Source organism: Leptopilina boulardi, unplaced genomic scaffold (assembly GCF_019393585.1).
Source record: "Leptopilina boulardi isolate dan_hultmark-lab unplaced genomic scaffold, ZJU_Lbou_2.1 LbouV2_304, whole genome shotgun sequence".
In the NCBI taxonomy this organism is placed as follows: Eukaryota; Metazoa; Arthropoda; class Insecta; order Hymenoptera; family Figitidae; genus Leptopilina; species Leptopilina boulardi.
Window position 1 is genome coordinate 9,151 of NW_026137868.1, and position 12,648 is coordinate 21,798.

Below are 12,648 nucleotides of genomic sequence, written 5' to 3' on the forward strand. Positions count from 1 at the left end.
GCTTTGGATAAAAAGATATGCACAGGGCGGACCCCTAGCATTGGCCGATCACCGAAAATACAACCATCCTCCGAGGAAAACGACACTAATTCAGGATGAAGTGATAAACGAATTCTTCACTGCTCATGATCCATTTTCTTCTACGAGACGTTTTGTAAACGTTGTTCAACCAGAAGTCTGCAATGATACCATCCGTAGAAAGTTGAATGAAATGGGGATTCGGAGCCGTCGCCCAGCGATGAAATGGGAGCTTACTGAGGACCATCGAACCCAACGTCGTGAGTACGCTGAACGATATCTTAACGAACCAGAGGAATTTTGGATAAATACCATCTGTGTGGATGAGAAGTCCTTTCAATCGTCCGAAGATGGTCGAACTCTGGTTTGGAGAAGCAATGAAAGCCGGTTACGAGAGAACTGCGTTGTGAGGAAGAACAGAAGCGGGCGCATTTCTTGCAATTTTTGGGGCAGCTCCTCTGTCTACGGAGTTGGCGTATTAAGGGACGTAGGCCCTAGATTCAATTCGCAGGCATACGTTGAATTACTAGAACAAGACTTTCTGCCGTACGTAAACCGGTTGTTCCCCGAAGACGAGTATGAGGAAGTGAAGCTGTTACAAGACAATAGCAGGATCCACACGGCCAATCGGACGATGAATTGGTTTGAGCGACACCCGAGAATCACCTTGCTTCCTCATCCTCCGCGTTCGCCAGATCTCAACCCCATCGAAAATTTATGGGCAATGGTGGTCAGGAAATGGGAATCAGGAGCTGACCGAAATTTGGAAGACCTGATGAACCACGCCTGGAGAAGTTGGCAAGAAATAGGAGATACGCCAGAAGTCGTTTCAAACGCAATTCTTTCTATGCCGAGACGACTACAGGCAGTCCTTGACAACGATGGAGGATGGACAAAATATTAAGTGTCTGTCTGTCTGTCAAGAATTCACAGAGGCCACCCGACAAAAAGGTGAGTTTTTGTATTTGAAAAAAAATATTCTTCTTTTATTATTTATTTTTATAAATAAACGAATATTACATTTAAATTGAAAGTTAATAATTTAAAAAAATATTTTCCCCAGCTTCAGAAAAAGCGAAAAATCCTTGCCCTCCAATCAGCACTTCTTATGGCAGAAATAGGTAACGATCTTAAAGGATGGTTGATAACGGTACTCCAAAAAGTCGACTCTTTAAAACGGCTATTAGAAGAAGAGCAACAGAGCCACGCAACTCAGATTTAATGCCTTCAAGATAAATGATGATGGAGACGAAATGGAATCAAACTTTGCCACCGTTATACACTTTTGAATATGTGTTTCATTCTAATTTAATTTTTTTATGGAAGAAAAAAGACTTTTTAAGGCAATAATCACTGTTGAATATTTTATACCTTATTATCAACCTTTTTTTTATCTCAATTTTTAAAACAATTTGTCTAATAAAACAATCAACTGTATGCTAAACATAAAACTTTTATTTATTACAATGATTTTCCATTCTTTCTACAATGAATTTTCTTATCAGGATTTGTTTAATTTGAGACTCAAAATAAGAGTTTAAACAATTTATCACAATAATAAAATTCCTAAATAAATAAATATATTTTTCAATAAAATTATCAATTTTTTTACTACTGAATAATAAAAAAACAAATTAAAATTACGTTGAACTTTTTATAATTATTCAAAATTGTTTACAGAAATAACTTTGCAATTGAAAACCGCGATCTTTCTGATCCCACGAATTTGGCGAGTTTCACTCCTCAGACTGATTCCACATTTACCGAGTCAACTTGGCCAACGTTAAAATTTCATAATAATATCTGCGTGATTGAAGAAAGATTAATTCTTTGAAAAATGGGGTTTTAATTTTCATTCTCAATTTAAAATGAGAAAAAAATTACCGATATTTAAGTTTTTTTTAAATTGAATTTTGTTTTTGTATTAAATATTAAATGATATTTAAATCTCTTAAGAAATTCATTCTTTAAACTTTTTATCGCAAATCTGAAATAATAATTATTTTTTCAAATTAAATTTTTTGTCACGGATTTTCGACGTTAAACAAGCATGATGTTTTGATTTTCAAAAAAGTATTTAATTTTTACAAAATTTAGAAATATTAAAATAATAAGAGGACTATTTATTTTATTTTCCAAATATAAAATATAATTATTTGTTATTGTTTTTATATTTTAACCTAAATGTTGTTTACCTGCAACCCCTGCAATTGATTGTATAATCCTTTTTTAAATCACAAATATTCAATTGCCAAACATATTTTATTAGTTTAACACTCGGAATGATTTCTTTAAAATCAAATTACGCACAAAAACTGCTAACCAACAATTTTCACTCACCAAAACAAACTTTTTCAAATGATGACCGATGATGACACCTTCTATTTTGACAGCTGATTTAGCACAGAATCTGAAATTTTAAGACTCACCGCAAACATTCATCTCTTAGCAGCAACTTCAAGTGGAAGGCATTTGTACGTTTTACTGTACCTACTTTAAAAAGATAATGACGAAAAATTTTCAAATAAACCGAAAACTTTTTTTTTTTATTTTATTTTTACAAATATTATTTTTTTGCCCGATGAAACCGAATTCAAGAAAAATTAGTCTGACTGTAACAGTATTTTACTACTGAAAACAAATTCCCGTAATTTAACGATTAGTCTGACTATAAATGGAATTTACTACTGAATCTGAATTTTAAAAAAAAGTATGTTCTTGGCTGACTAGATCTTTTTCTACTGAAACCAAATTTTTTTTGCTTTAACTACTTTTTGTCTCACTATTACTGGTTTTTTCCACTGAAATAAAAATCCCGAGATTTGGAAACGTTTTGTCTGATTGTAACTGATTTTTACTGAATCCAAATTAATAGACATAAAGTAGTTTTTGTCTGACTATAACTGGTTTTTACTACTAAAACGAAATAAATATAATTATAGTAATTTTTTGTCTGACTGTAACTGTTTTTTCCACTTAATCTCGATTCATAAGAAATTTATTTCTAATTCGTGAAAATTTATCAGTATTTGTCTGACTACAACTTTCATTTACTACTGACTCCGAATTAAAAAAATTAGATTCTTGGCTGACTAGATCTTTTACAACTGAAACCAAATTTTTTTGCTTTAACTACTTTTTGTCTCACTATTACTGGTTTTTTCCACTGAAATAAAAATCCCGAGATTTGGAAACGTTTTGTCTGATTGTAACTGATTTTTACTGAATCCAAATTAATGGACATAAAGTAGTTTTTGTCTGACTATAACTGGTTTTTACTACTAAAACGAAATAAATTTAATTATAGTAATTTTTTTGTCTGACTGTAACTGTTTTTTCCACTTAATCTCGATTGATAAGAAATTTATTTCTAATTCGTGAAAATTTATCAGTATTTGTCTGACTACAACTTTCATTTACTACTGACTCCGAATTAAAAAAATTAGATTCTTGGCTGACTAGATCTTTTACAACTGAAACCAAATTTTTTTGCTTTAACTACTTTTTGTCTCACTATTACTGGTTTTTTCCACTGAAATAAAAATCCCGAGATTTGGAAACGTTTTGTCTGATTGTAACTGATTTTTACTGAATCCAAATTAATGGACATAAAGTAGTTTTTGTCTGACTATAACTGGTTTTTACTACTAAAACGAAATAAATTTAATTATAGTAATTTTTTTGTCTGACTGTAACTGTTTTTTCCACTTAATCTCGATTGATAAGAAATTTATTTCTAATTCGTGAAAATTTATCAGTATTTGTCTGACTACAACTTTCATTTACTACTGACTCCGAATTAAAAAAATTAGATTCTTGGCTGACTAGATCTTTTACAACTGAAACCAAATTTTTTTGCTTTAACTACTTTTTGTCTCACTATTACTAGTTTTTTCCACTGAAATAAAAATCCCGAGATTTGGAAACGTTTTGTCTGATTGTAACTGATTTTTACTGAATGCAAATTAATAGACATAAATTAGTTTTTGTCTGACTATAACTGGTTTTTACTACTAAAACGAAATAAATGTAATTGCAGTAATTTTTTGTCTGACTGTAACTGTTTTTTCCACTTAATCTCAATTACTCAATTACTTTTTATCTGACTATAACTGGTTTTCCCACTAAAATAAAAATCCCAAGATTTAAAAACGTTTTGTCTGACTAAAACTGTTTTTACTACTGATGCAGAATTTATAATAATTAAAAAAATAAAAATTTTCTTTATTGAAATAATTTTTTATTATTATTATTAAATATTTTCAGTGTATATTAAAAATAAGCGCCAAATATACCCGAAATAATTATAAAACAAAAAAAAAATTGTTAATTTAACAGAAAGTTGTTTATTTTAAAAATGGGTTCGTTTTTTTTTTTGGTTGCTCGTCACTTTAAAAAGTGAATTGAAGCGTTATAAATGTGAACACTACTTCAGTTGATGAAGGTAACTGACTATGCAGCGAGTTTAGAGAGTCGAAAGGACACTATATAGTTGGTCGAAAATAAAACATGAAAAATTCGATTCTGGTATCAACGCTCTCTCTCTCTCTCTTTCTTTCTTTCTTTCTCTTTCTCGCCCCCCTTTTCACCAACCTCTTTCCGGGTGACACGACGAAATCCCTTTTTGCCGATGACAGTTTATGTTCGGTTGAGTAGTCATTGACAAAGATACAACGATAATTGGTCATCGGGGTATGTCGGTATACGTGTTAGAGCGAGATTGACGAAGTCAAGTACTTTGAAGGGACAGAAGCACTTTGAGCAGATTTGCTTTGGCCGTTGTTTCGGGCTTGTATTTTAGTTTAGATCAAAAGACTCCCGAGCTACCGGCCAATTCAGCCGTACTTAAGCTGGGCATCGCCGAAAGACCATACAAGGCCTATATAACAACAAGGATGAAAATCAGAAAGGTGCCAATAACATATATATATATATATATATATATATATATATTTATATAAATAGTAAAATTCACAAAACCGTACGATTTAACAATATACTGCAAAGGGGTTATAAGAAAAAAATTGAGTGGAATAATTAAAATTAAAAAATTACCAATTAAAAATTTTGGTAAAAATAACCCTACATTTACAATCAACCCCTAGCTCCTGTATTCGACAATTGTGCGTTTTATTAAACATTTTAATAGTCTAAATATATTTTCTGCATGTATTTTCATTATTAAGGCGAGAATTTTGTGATGTGAATTATCCGTGGGTAATTGGGTTCTTTGCTTGAGTATCAGATAGCTGAATATGATCTTTATGACTTGAAAATAAACTGAGAAAAATAACATACAAAAAAACAAAGACCTGATTAATAATAATCAATATGTTTACCCTTTTCTTAGTTTAATAATTTTAATAAGAAAATATAAGTTTTTAAACTTATTTAAAAACAGTAATTAGTTTAGAATAATAATAATAATGATTATTTTATTATTATTATTATTATTATTATTATTAATTAAAACTTTGTGTACGAATAAATAATTAGACGAATATTTTCGAACTTTCAGCCATTATTAAAAATAATAATTTTTGTAATTATTGTCTGACTGTAACTTTCTTTTTCTACTTGATCTAAATTTATGGAAATTTGTTAGTTTTTGTCTGATTGTAACTGTTTTTTATTACTAAATTATAATTTATAAAAACTAAGTAGTATTTACTTGACTAAAACTGTCTTTTCCTACTGATAGGTCAAAATTTTGTCTGACTATAAATGTCTTTTACTACTAAACCCAAATTAATACATAGTGTTTTTCGTTTGGCTATAATTGATTTCTGCTACTGCAACGAAATTACTAGTTAATAATTACAAGATATTAGTTACTAATTACAAGTTACTAGTTAATTTAAAACGTCTGACTATAACTGAATTTTACTACTAGTGACAAAAGTACACTATTATTGAAAGTAGCAATGATATTTTAAGTAGTAAAAACAAATTAGGTCAGACATTTTCTTAAAAGTTGAAAATTATTTCAGTAGTAGCTCAGTATTTTCAGTCAGACGAGTCTTTAGGGCTGCAAAAAGTACTGTAATTTTATTAGCAAAGATAATAGTGTGTCAAGTAGTAAAATTATTTCAGTAGTAGCAATATTTTCAGTCAAATGAGTTTTCAGGTTAACAAAAAACAACGTAACCTAGTAGCCAAGGTAAAAGTAGTGTTTCAAGTAGTAAAAACCAATTAAGTCAGACATTTTTTTGAAGCTCGAAATAAAAAATTGAAAAACAATAATCTATTTTCAAGTGTTCTAAATGAAAATTCAAGAAGAATTTAGTTTACCCTTTTTTCCCCATTTTTTCGAAATAAGCGTTTTGTCCGATAGAATATCATATATATATATATATATATAAGAGAAAGAAGAAGAGTTTAGGGGGAGGGTATATAACTTGGGAGCTAAAAGCAACATGGATGCCATAGTGTACGGTGTAAAAGGGGGGTAATTGCGTGTCGGGCTTGACTTATAGCGTCTAAATCAGTGTCATACGACCCCGTGTTTCTGCCCACGACCCTTATATGGGTGACTCGATATGAGTGTGTGTAAGTACCATCACAGGATGATATTCGAGCTGAGCGTTCGCCACAATATATATATATACATATAGATTCAAAAAAGGACTTGAGATCGGCCAATTCCAAAGTTTCGATTATCTTTTCCGAGAGGAGAGTGAGAGAGAGAGAGAGAGAGAGGATAACGACCCAATCCCCCCCTCTCTCTCTCTCTCTTCGCGTCTTATATACACGCCTTCGTTTTCTACTGCAAGCAAATATAATCGTACCTACAGTCATTCTGCTTAAACTCCACTCACAGTTTAAGTTTATACTGCGATATTTCTCTAATTATCTCTCGCCTCGAGCTCTCGCAGTTATATACACATTACGCGAGAGAGGTGAAGCTAGATTGTGGATTAGACTAACTATAAACATTACTTGCGCAGCTAATCCCATATCCTATATATATATATGTACTGACTTTCTTTTATGGCAATTGCACTCCTTCAAATCGAGTTTCTCAATTTTTTGCTTTTCAATTAGGAATTTTTTTTTTAATATTTCTAACCCTTTCACGTCTATGGAACATATATTTGTGCCACCTACAAAAACCTTTTAAATCTTAACAGAGTATTACTGTTTTTAAGTCGCTTATTATATGAAACCAATGTCGGTTTTTCAAAATTTATAATGGCGGATCCAATATGGCGGACAATAGTTTAAATTCGTTGGATTTACTTGAAACTTGTTACTTGGGGATTTTTCAGAGATAACTGATTAGAAACTCGATCAGATTCGTAATCAGCGAACTTGAAACTTCATAGTAACAAGTTAAAAGTAAATTCAAACTATTTTTAAATTTTCGACCGCCATATTGGATCCGCCATTTTGAATTTTGAAAAACTGACCTCAGATTTGTAATCAGCGACCCTGAAAACCCTCGCGAAGCAAGTTTTTAAACAAATTGAAACGAATTTTAAATATATTTCGATTGCCATATTGGATCCGCCATTTTGAATTTCAAAAAATTGACCCCAGCGACGTTAAAAACTATAAAGAACAATGTCCAGTTTTTCCTTTAAAAGAGTTTTTGAGAAAAAAAGTAATAATTAAAAAATATAGTGATTTGTAAAAAAATTAGAAATTAGTTTAGTGGAAAAAAAAGTAGTACAAGGAATACAATATCAAGTTCATGTGATAAGCTTATAGTTGTATAGCAGGATTTTCCTCTGGTTTAGATGGAAATTGAATTCAACACTCTCTGCCTTTTCACTTCTCTTTTTGGTCTCATGTCTTCTTCAATTCAGCCTTCTCTCTCTCTCTCCCTCACTCCCTCTGTCACTCTTTTCCCCTCTTTTTCTTTCTTCTTGTATTTTTCTGATGCCTTTGGTCACCTTCGTTGCGCTATCTGCATTTTCAACCCCTTCGTGAGGACATTCTATTGAGATATACGTCCTTTGACGTATATATATATATTCAACTGCATCCAAAAAGGATTTAAGTTTCCCTGGAATTCGCTTGAAAAATTGTATAACATTTTCCAGAATTTTTCAAGCATATTTTTTTTTTTTTTTTTTTGAAAAATAGAATCCTTTGTAATTCTTATTAAAAATTCACGAAGTGTTTTAAAAAAAAAAAATGCCATTTAATTTATTAAAAAAAAAAAATTAAAAATAAGATTTAAAAAAATTATTTGATTCAAATAAATATTTATTTGATCTAATTAGTTTGATTTATTTAAAAAAAAATTTTTTCAAACCAAAGAAAAAATTTTAAGCCAAATAAACTTTTGGTTTATTCAACGAAAAGTTTGGTTAAACAATACATTTATTTAGTTGATTTAACGAAAATTTGGTTGTTTCAAAGCAAATTTTTTTTTCTGGCAAAAATATTTTAAGATACTCTTATTAAAATTGCGATAGAAGAAAAAAAAACTCCTCCGAGAAGAATAAAATAATGTAATGAAAGACGTAATTACGAATTCTCGAATGCATGATGTAGAAAGTAGAAAGAAATTACAATGTTACAAAAGCGCAGTTGGCAATGATGGGAGGGGAAAAAAGGAGGGGAGGGGAGGGGGGGTGAAGTTAAAAGGATGATGGGAAGGGGATTTTGAAAGGTAGGAGAGAAGAGACACGAAGAAGAGAGGTTGAGACCTATTGAAGGGAGAGATAGAAGTTGGGAGAGGCATGCATGGTTGGTGGATTTGCATGTCAATGGCAAGTAATATAAATTACACGTAATTACCCTACCGTTCGAGAGACTCGTGAATTTCATTCCGGTCTATTTTCAACTGCAATCACATTAAACGACCTACAGGCCAAAGGACGAGGATCTGCGAGTTAAAAAAAAAAAAGAAAAAAGTAGCAACTGGAGAGAAAATTCTTGCGTGTATAATTTCTAACTTCTTCTTTGCTTTTTTTACACCCCCTCTTCATTCGTTTCTTACGATGGAAGTCCAATAAACAGCTTTTGCGAGATAACGATCCTACTTACATTACACCCTATCGCCTTTGAAAACTCCTCTCTCTCTCTCTTTCTCTCTCATTCCCAATTGACTTCCCCTTCCATTTTCTCTTCATTCTACCAGTTTTCTCAAATATTCCCGTTAGCTTTTCATTTTTCAACTTATATCGATATCCGCGAGTTTTACAATTTTAACTTTTACCCATAGAAACGATGTTCTCGTCTCAAACAAAGCAATTACTAGGCAGTGGTAAAATTTAAATAAGTTTTTCTTTTACTTTTCTTTTGGCACTCATTGAAGAAAATGTAGGAAATTTTTGTATATAGTTTGCAAATTTCCCTATAAGAGTTTACTGTAAACATGTACAATTTCAAAAATTATTTTCACTCCATAAGGAAAGGTAAAAATTACGAAAGAATTAAAAAATTAATACAAAAAGAAAACAAATAACAAAATTCAGAAATTCGAAAATAAATGTTGTCTGACAGTGAGAGTATTTTTCTACTTAAAAATATTAGTGCTAATAAAAAAGCAGACAATTATTCCAATAAAAAAATTTATAGCAAAAATTGAGGTAAATTTAATTAGAAAAAATATTAATGGAATAATGTGAACTATAACAGTTTTTTTTAACTTAAGAACAAACGAAATTAGTATTAAAATAATAATTTTCATTTATAAATTTTACAGTAACAAAAAGCAAAGTAAGATTTTTTTTTAAATTACGTCAATAAATATTGTCTGACAATGAAAGTTTTTTTTACTTAAAAAATAATGGAAAATAATAAAATATAGAATAAATAATTATTATTTAATTGTACAATTATTTATCAATAAAAAATTCTAAATAAAATTTTAATGCAATAAATAGAAAAATTTGGGGAAAAAAATTTGTCTGTGACTGTTTTTTTCTACTTAAAAAATAATTGAAATGCCAATACAAAACAATATTTACAAACAAAAAAAAAAAAATTAAATTCCAATAAAATTAATAGTAAATTTTGTTGGGAAAATTTCGTCTATGACAATTTTATCTACTTAAATAACTATTTAAGGTGATATACATAAAGAAACAGTAGATAAAATTACAGAGCCAAATGAAAATCTCAGAAGAGTCTGTATTTTAATTTAGATTATAAACTGATAGAAATATTAATGAAAAATCTTGTCTGACTTATACAGTTTTTTCTACTTAAAGCAGTAAAAAAATAGTATTAAATTGAAAAAAAAAAAAAATAAAATGACACAAAATTAATTGTATCCAAAGGAATTTCATAATCTTTAATATAAAATATAAAGATTTTTTTTATTTTATTTTTCAAAATTTATAAATAGAAAATGAAAATGAATCAAATAAAAAATAAATTTATTAACTTCTAAAAATCTGGAAAAATTGTGAAAGGCAGAAGGTTAAAGTGAAGAGTCTCTCGCGGGGGTTTTTGTTGAAAATTTTATTTTTTTGCGACGCCTTTTTTTTAATCTTAACCCGTCCAGTGTACATTAATCTTCGCCTGGGCGCGCATGGTAGAACGTTAAATTTTCTACCAACGGCGTTAACGGGTCTTTATATAATTTTTCACTGCTTGCACAGCTAATGTAAGGTGTTCGTGGGTCTTTGCTATATATATATATATATATATATACAGTCTCTACTCATTATTTTATACGCTTCTGAATATTATTATTAACTGCTAGAGGGACCGAAAAGTTGGAAAGTTGATTCTCACTTCTACGTATCTATTAACCATATAGTTGAAAAAATGGTAATTTCTGCCATTTTTTTTGTAATAAAAAATCTTCTCAACAGTTATTGAAAATTTTCTTTGTTATAATTTAAATAATTTTTTCAGTAATAAATTAATTATATTTTATTTTACTAGAATATAATTTATTTTATGCCTAATTAAATAAATGTTAATAAAATAATAATTAATTAATTAAATATTGAATAGTATTTTAAAAAATTCCAGTTGTGATAAATCTTCCATTTTTCCCATATAACAGAAATGTACCTCATTTGCTAATGGAGTTTTAGTACGGAAAAGATTTCGAGTTGACACAGTTTAAGATGCATGTGAAATTTTATTTTACAAGCAAAAGAAAAATCTTTAGAAATGTTGTAAAAGAGAGAGAAAGAGAGTTGGATACAAAGTTTTTTTCGTATCTGACAGAAGTTTGCGAACTGAAGATAAATCGTCTTGCACGGGGAATGTTGAGGTATCGTCGCGATCTAGTCTCTTTTTCTGGGTTGTGTTTGAAAAAAGGGGGTTTCAAAAAAAAAAAGAAAAAAAAAAAAAAAACAGAAAAAATAGAAAAAAAAGAAAAGAAAGAGCATATATACCTCTGGGGCGGACTAACGTGGCTTGGGGATATGCTGGCGTAAAGTAAAGGCTTTGACCAGGGTTCCGTATGTAAATATACTTTGTGGCCACTATACTATCGAGTATCCTTCGGCTACCCCTTGGCCAACCCTTTCGACCCCTCGTTTTTCAAGGCGCGCACACGATTCGAACCCTGAGACACGTTTTGGACCGAAAAGAAGAGGGAGAAAACAGGATAAGCATGTCATGTACGAATGTGTGAAAAAAAATAGTCAATAAACACCCTCTTATCGTTTATCTCGAAATTGAGAGAGAGAGAGAGAGGCGAGGGGGTTGAATTTAATCAACCGGAAATGATCCCACTTCGAAAACACGCGTTTGTCTAATTGCTCGCGAAGAAGGGTTCGAGGTCGCGTGCAACGATTTTACTCGTTTACTCTTTTGGAAAATTTGTCTCCCTTTTTTTGCACTGCCACTTTTTTTACTTCAAAAAACAATTTACCGAAAATTTACTATACTCACTACATTTTTTTAACTGGAAAAGGAAATTTTTTCACTCTTAAAAATTGAAATAACAAAAAATTTGTTTTATTTTCTTGTAAAGCGCAGTAAAAGAATATTTTTAAAAATGTTAAGTAACAACAAAATTTACTAACCTTCTTTTCGGTTTTTTTTTTCCATAATTGTAGTGTAATTTCACAAATACATTCACAAAAACGATAAATTTTTTTTAAATTTCATAATATCATAATTCATAATATAAAAAGAATATTATAATAAATTCTGAACATATTTCACGTGTATGAGAAGAATTCTAAAAATATTGAGGTAACGAAAATTTTCATTTATCGAATATTGTATAGAAGGAAATTTTTTTTTTTTTTTTTTTTGAAAATGAAATCTATATAATATAGGAGAAAAAAAATTGGAGACAAAATTAATTCTAAAATCCGAGTTGAAAGTAAGTATTCTATCCTATTAGAAATCGGCTTTGATCGGTCCGAACGACTCGCATGAACTGTGACCGCCTTATTTCATTCGACGTTCTAAAGCCGCTCCCGAATAAGGGTAGTAATTTGCTACTTGCACTTCAAATCTATTGGTCTATCGACTCTTTCACCTTCCGTCTAAGGATGAATTAGCTTCTTTCTTCAAGAAATCTGCGGTTTCTTTTTCTCGTTATTTTCTTTTTTTTACTTTTTAAAACTTTAATAGCTAATTCACAAGGGGGAAAAAGAAAGTTGCGTCGATAATTCCACTTGAAATATAATCAAATTATTTCATTAGGTGAATTTTTTTTTAAGTACATTAAATGACATATAAACTTATCGGAGATGCGAT